A 7205-nucleotide genomic window follows, 5' to 3' on the forward strand; every position below is an offset into this window, starting at 1 on the left:
TCTGCCAACCACAATATCGATATTCTGGTTGACAGAAATAGGAGCAAGACTTTGAACCACTTTATCAAGTAGCTCCTAGGAGGATCAAACCCAGAGGAACATCTTATTTTCCTTTGAGCCACTGGCCTTCAGGGTAAAATACTTCCTCCATCTGCCTCCTGTCTCATCCCCCATGCCCTGGCCTGGTGCAAGGTTGAAGTGTAGTCTGCAACCGTCAAAAGAAAGGCAGAGACTTCCTAGCACCTCCTGTGTTAGACTCAGGTGTTTAGATAGAAAGTTTCAGGTAGTTCTCATTAAATAGGATTCAAGGTAGAGAGCAAAGATACAGCCAGCAGGGTCTGTGGATTCTTCAGGCTTCCAAACTGTCAGGCTTATACATCAAAGGCCTTTCGGGTGCCCTTGCAAGCTCTGCTTCCTGGATGCACAGGTGACAATCGCGTACCTTGTTCATGAAGATATCACATGGACAGGACGCATACAGAGACAACCCCAAGGTGTCTCCTTAGCCAGATGTCCACTATTTTAGCAAAGATCTCTAGGAAGGCTTATCAAGTTTCATTTAATATGACCCATTAGAACTACAAGTTAGGGGCTGGGGCTGGGGCTCAGTGGCTGAGCGCTTGCCTAGCATGCGTGAGGCACCGGGTTCGATTCTCAGCACTGCATATAAATAAATAAATAAAAATAAAGGTCCTCGACAACTTAAAAAGTAATAATAATTAAGAAAAAAGAGAATTAAAGTTGACTTCTCATTTGCTTTTTTTCTACTTATACTGAGTTGGCATTAGATGGAACACTGGGACTCCACGTGCTAAATGGGCTTCCTGGTTCAATAAGGAGAGGATGTGTACACAGTTAAGCTGTAGCCCTGGGAGCACACCAAGTACCCACTGCCACCCAGTACCCTTTGGCACAACGTGTGCTTCCCATATAAGCATGGAAACCAATGCCGTTTAAGGCAGGAATAAGAGAATAATTTGGAGCATGGTAGACACTCCCTGGGGGGCTGGAGATCAGAATCCATGAGAACCAGGGCAGCGGGAATGGCTCGGCCAGTTCCTCACACTCCCTTCTGGAACAGATGGATGTCAAATCCTCCTCTGATACTTGCATTCAGGCCCAGGAGCAAAATCTCAGGGGAAGGGTTGGTTGGCCATGCTTATGAAAGTGCCCTCCATTTTGCTATGCCTAAGTCCATGAGAAAAAGGCGTCGCCAAAGAGTCTATTGATTCCTGTTGTTATTAAATATTTTAATTTATTTTAACTATACATAAAATGGTAAATTGTACCTATTAAGTTGGTACCACGTGATGTTTCAATACATGTGCACCCTGAGCCCATTGGCTTCTGAACAAGGACGGCAGGGCATTTTCAATTATGGTTTCCACCCAGACTTTTCCTAGTGGAGAACAGGAATTCCCCAGAATCAGAATGCTTATAGAGAGGAGAGATGGTTATTGTGCAAGCGAAAATAACCCCCCACACACACACCAACGACAACCAGATCTTATCTACTAAAGCGTTCTATCATAGCATTTGACCACGATGGAGCTGCAGAATCCTCAGAGGATATATACGCTGTCAACTGTGGGCCATGGTGGGAATCCTTGTCTTGTACTCAGTGGCACCCTCTCTCCCTCCATCCCTGGGGCCCATCCCCTTAGTTTATTGAACCTGCTGGGACCACAGGCAGAAAGATGAGGGAGCGCTCAGACCTGTCCTGGGTCCACAGATGGAGAGGGCGAGGGCTTCCTGGCCTGGACCCTGCTTTAAGAACCCTGAACACCTGGTGTTTATCCGCTTTTTTGCTGCTGTGACTAGAAGACCCAACCAGAGCAACTGTAGAGGAGATAGAGTTTATTTGAGGGCACATGGTTTCAGAGATCTTAGTTCATAGACAGCGAGCTCCAGAATGTGTCCACCATTTGAATATTATACAGAGAAGTTTCACTTCTCTTAAAATCTGCCTATTCATCCCTCCTTCCCCTGACCCCTTGCAACCACTGATCCTTTTACTGTCTCCATGGTTTTCCCTGCTCCAGAATTTTCCTATACAACCAACCCTCCATATCCATGGGCTCTACATCCAAGGTTTGAAAATCAACTGTAGACCAAAAGTTTGGAAATTGAAAAAATTTCATCTATACTGAACATGTACACATTTTTTCTTATTGTAATTCCTTGAACAATACAGTTAACACCTATCTCATAGCATTTGCATTATATTAGGCATTATAAGTAATCTAGAGATGATTTAAAGTATAAAGGAGTATGTGTGTAAATTATAGGCAAATATTAGTCCAACTTTTAGAAGGGACTTGGATGGCCCCAGATTTTGACATCTGGGGGCGTTTCTGGAACGAACCCCAGAGGATAAAGAGCAATGACTGTAGTTGGAACCACACAGCTTGGAGACTTTTTAGATTGGATTATTTCACTTAGTGATATGCATTTAAGTTTCCCCTATGTCCCTTCATGGCTTGAAAGTCATCTCTTTCTAATGCAGAATAAGATTCCACTTTCTGGATAAGACACAGCTTGTCCATTCACCTTCTGAAGGATATCCTGGTTGCTGCCAGTTTGGGAATAAAGCTATGTGCAGTATTTTGTGTGGACATGAATTTCCAACTCTAAGGAGATCAATTGTTGGATCATATGATAAGAGCATGTTTAGTTTCCAAGCTGCTCAACTGCTTGACACTCAGCAACTTTTGGTGTTCTCTGTGCTCTGGATTTTGGTATTCTGCTAGGTATGAAGAACTGATTGTTTTTAGGAAAGGATCCTAGCTTCCCAATTGTGGGTATAATAATAGTTGTTTTAACCTCTAATATAATCTTTCTGATTAAATATCCAGAACTATCATTTAGTTAAGTAGAATCACTTGCCATCTTGAAACCAGCGTTCACTCATGCAAATCCGGGAGAGAAAATCGACCTTTCCATATGAAACAATCAGTATTCTTACCATGCAGAAATGAATCATGACCACAAAAGATATTACTTTTTTCAAATCAAAGTAAGTGCAATTTAAATTTCCTCTTAGCCTCATCTTTCCTTTTTAATGCATGTTTTGCCACACCCTATAAAGCAAAAGGAAAAACATCAGTGTGCACAATTGAGAGGTTATGTGGGAGTGCCCACTCCTTGAGAGCTCTAATAGGTTCTTTTGACTCTGATTGAGGGAGGAGAGAGTATTAGCCATTGTCATAATCAACAGCTGAAGTCTCCACCGATCCATTTAAGGGTGCTAAATGGCATCTGAGAAAACAGAAAACCTCTGCAGTCCAATGGGCTACAGTTTCCTCTCCTTAAAACAAACAAAAAGGGCTGCGGTGTAGCTCAGTGGTAGAACTTGCATAGCAGGTTACTAGTGTGAGGCCCTGGTTGACAGCCCCCCAAACCTCACAGAATTGGCACTGATGACAGCACACATTAATTTTGCTTTCCTGTTATATAAAAATGTAATGATTCCTTATCTAAAACAAGGCATGATACCACTGAAGTACTTGGGAGGCCCGTGCAGCCTCAGGCTGGGAAAGGAGACTGCAGTAGCCCTGAGGTCACCCACACACTGCACTGAGGTCAGCATGCTACAGCAGAGGCTCCTGGAGACCACAAGGTCCAGGGTCCTGGCATGGGGACTACTTCACCTGGTGTCTCAGCAATTCGGGGTATCCTAAAAAATAAGCATTCTAGTATTTGACATGGTTCTTTCCGAGGTAACCTGGATGCTAATCAGCTTTGGATGATAATTTACTTCTGAGATAGGTGGGCTCTCAGGGAGAGAGAAAAAGAGACCCTTAATAGATGGAGCCCAGCCGTGCTTGTCTCTTTTGTTGGAAGAACAAAGGCTCCAGTGTTTGCTTGTACCAGATGAACCAGGACAAAAACATCATCAATTTAAATGTCACCACCTTCAAAGACCAACACAATGTGCCCACAGCTGATTCATGGAGAGACTGCTTAACCAAGGAGAAATATACGGACCCTCAAATATAAACTGATTGATGTGGGACTTGGTTTTCACAAAAGCTTGCCTGGGAACCTGCCTTGTTCTTCCCAGGAGAATTCTGTATATAGTCAGGAAGGTCAACCGTGGGTGCTTCACTGTCTTCTCTGCGAGGAAAGAGAGGTCCACACCCTGCCTTTGAGGTTTGGCTACCTTTGCTGTCCTTTAATAAATCTTTGCTTGTGCCTTGCCTTCAACATGTCCTGATATTCTTTTATAAGAGTAAGTCAAAAACCAGCCCAGGGGGGCTGGGGTTGGGGCTCAGTGGTGGAGCACTTGCCTAGCACGTGTGAGGCCCTGGGTTCCATCCTGAGCACCACATAAAAATAAATAAATAAATAAAATAAAGATATTGTGTCTATCTATAACTAAAAAAATTAAAAATAAATAAATAAAATTGAAAAAAAAAAACCAGACTAGGCTAAAGTTGAGGTCTTATTGCCCTCTTGAAGGGAGCTCCTCAGACCTCTGCCTGGGACACTTTCACATAATCAGAACTCTAGTATTGCCAATCACTATGGGGGAAATTGTGGCAAAATAGGGTGTTTCTCTTAGGAAGTAAAGCAAATTATGTGGAAGCCCTCATTCCGTCACGGTCTGCTTATAGAGTGTAAACTCACTTCAATAACAAGGAATGTAAATAAAAATTATAATGCATCATGTTATATTCTTTCTCTCTCCCATGCCCCTTAAAAATAATTAGAATTATTTTGAAATGTTCCCACTCCTGTGTAATGAACTTTTGACAAAGTAATTTAATGGTACTTGAAGTGGATCTATAACTGGTCAATACCAATGAGGGTGAATTTGCGAAATATGGCAGCCACCTAATAAGAAACCAAACACTGCTTGAATCAATGAGGCCACACATGGTTATCTTTTCAATGACAATTGATTTCTCAGAGGAGTAATCATTTGCCAAAGCAAAATCATTTGCCAAAGCAAGTAAAACTGGTTTGTTGTTTTATTTTTAATATCTAATGGTTTTCTAATATTGAAACTTCAACTTCTCAAAATATTAATTTTGCCTATTAAAAATCTATAAATTTTGGAACTTAAGGTAAAAAAAAAATGTGACATAACAATTGGAACTGGGTCTAATTAATTTCATGACTTTTCCTATAGGATAAACCAGGAGATTTGTGAAATCTACCTAAGAGATTAACCAGACATCCAATGTTCACTCTAGGCGGTATATCAGTGAGATCTATAACTCTCATCTGAGTGTCAGAAAAATAAAAGTTAAAAAACCTGGAGTTTTATTGTTACCTTAAAGAATAAAACCTTTTATTTGACATAAGAAACTGAAAATGAATTTAGGGAAGCAGTCTAATATCCTTGGAGCAAATGTTAATTTATTTCAATTTGAAAATTATAATAAACTGTGGTATTTGAAAGATGAGAATGCTTTCTTCCTTTACAGAAACCATGACCACATACCTTTCTGTTCAGGCCTGCTTTCTTGCCCCACAGCCTGGAACTTACCTCTCATGGGGCTGTCTCACTTTTCTTTCAACTTTGACTTCTGAAATTGTCTTGTAAGTCTTCTTCATCCTGCCCAAGGTATAAGGACGTAGATAGTGTTTCTTTCTGAGGAGGAATTTTCCATGTTACCCAAGGAACTATTATTTAATTGTCCTTTAAATTTTACTGCATGCATCTAAAGTTGATACTTATGAAAGATTTGGGCCAAATTTCCATTTCATAGATTTCTTTATGCTGACATGCTTAGATTTTTCTCACTAATTTATTCCTACTAGAGTATTAATGACCAAAGAAATTTAACATTTTCCCCCAATGATCAATTAAGACGGGAGAGACTGGGTTAAAACAGATAGTAAAAGTTCTTTGTTTTGTGTGTGTGTGTGTGTGTGTGTGTTTCAGTGCTGGGGATCAAAAACCCCAAACCTTGCACATGCTAGGCAAAAACTCTACCACTGAGCTATACCCCCAGCCCTAAAATCTTTTTTTTAAAATCAAGGTTTTCTAAGACTCCTATACTCATCCCCACCCCAACGTTTTGAATCCTCATTGAGTAGGAGGGTTCATGTTCACCCAAAGACCAACAGATGAAAATGTAATGATCAAAAATCGTAGGCGACAGTCTCAGATATGTATGTAGGAAAACTTATAAGAATTGTGTGAAGGGTGGCACAAGATAATCAATGAGTTAAGGGAAAAAAATGATGTATGTATTCAGATTGGAAAAAACTCAAAATCCTGGCTACTGCATGAAGATATTTCAAAACTACCAAGACTGAAGGGGGAAAACATCCTCAAAGCTTTCTGAAAGAAAGTATCAGGTTACTTACAAAAATGTAAGAATTATGGAGAAGACCCATATAACAAAAACTGGGAAGTTCTGCAGGTAAAAATGTTGAAACTAAGTTTCCATTCCTGGCCAAAATTCACTCAAATGTGAGGGACATTTTCAGATCTGTAAGGACTCAAAAAAAAAAATTTTTTTTGATCCCTACAAACTTCTGAAAATAAATAAATGAATAAAAATTTTAAAAAGCAAAACAAAACAGAACAGGAGGTGCAGGTGCAGCTCAGTGGCAGGGAACCTGCCTAGCATGAGCCTTGGATTCAATCCCAGCACTGCAAAAACAAAACAAATAAAAAATAAACTTAAAAATTAAAAAAAGAGTCTGTAGTTCAGCAAAATAAAAATGAATCCAAGAGAAAGTACATGAAACAGGAAAGAATAGTAAAGAAGAAAACCAGTACTCTTACTGGCACATTGTTTAAATGAATGAATAAACAATAATCTGGACTAAAATTATGTTTGATCACTATAAGACAGGTAATTGAAGAGAGAGAGATTAAATAACTTCCTTATATACCACTATTAGACAACTAGAAATTTTAGTGTAATAATAGTCCCAGTTATAGTGGCAAAAAAAAATTATGTGGGACCTAAAAATAAACCTAAAACATGTACAAGACATATGCTACTGAAAACTACAAAAGAAAATTTGAAGAGATGGAATATTGTACTATGTCATTATAGATGGAAAGTCACCATGTGATAAAGATGGCAACTATCTCTAAATTAAATAAACACAATGCAATCTCAACCAAGATCCCAACACATCCTGGACTATATGTATTACATACATTAATCAGTGAAGGTCCAGGGTGAACAGCTATATGAAATATTAATTTTGCTGAGGATGTAAGCACTTGCCCACCA

At 39.7% G+C, this 7205-nt stretch overlaps 1 pseudogene; it reads right to left on the reverse strand.

Annotated features, from left to right (window-relative positions):
- LOC124080929 (small ribosomal subunit protein uS5-like) overlaps positions 1-5562 on the reverse strand; it is a 53377-nt pseudogene extending 47815 nt beyond the window's left edge.
- Between the last annotated feature and the right edge of the window lie 1643 nt (positions 5563-7205).

The sequence above is a fragment of the Marmota monax genome, unplaced genomic scaffold, assembly GCF_021218885.2.
Source record: "Marmota monax isolate L192 unplaced genomic scaffold, Marmota_monax_Labrador192_F-V1.1 WCK01_AAM20220418_F8-fsc00360, whole genome shotgun sequence".
Lineage (NCBI taxonomy): Eukaryota > Metazoa > Chordata > Mammalia > Rodentia > Sciuridae > Marmota > Marmota monax.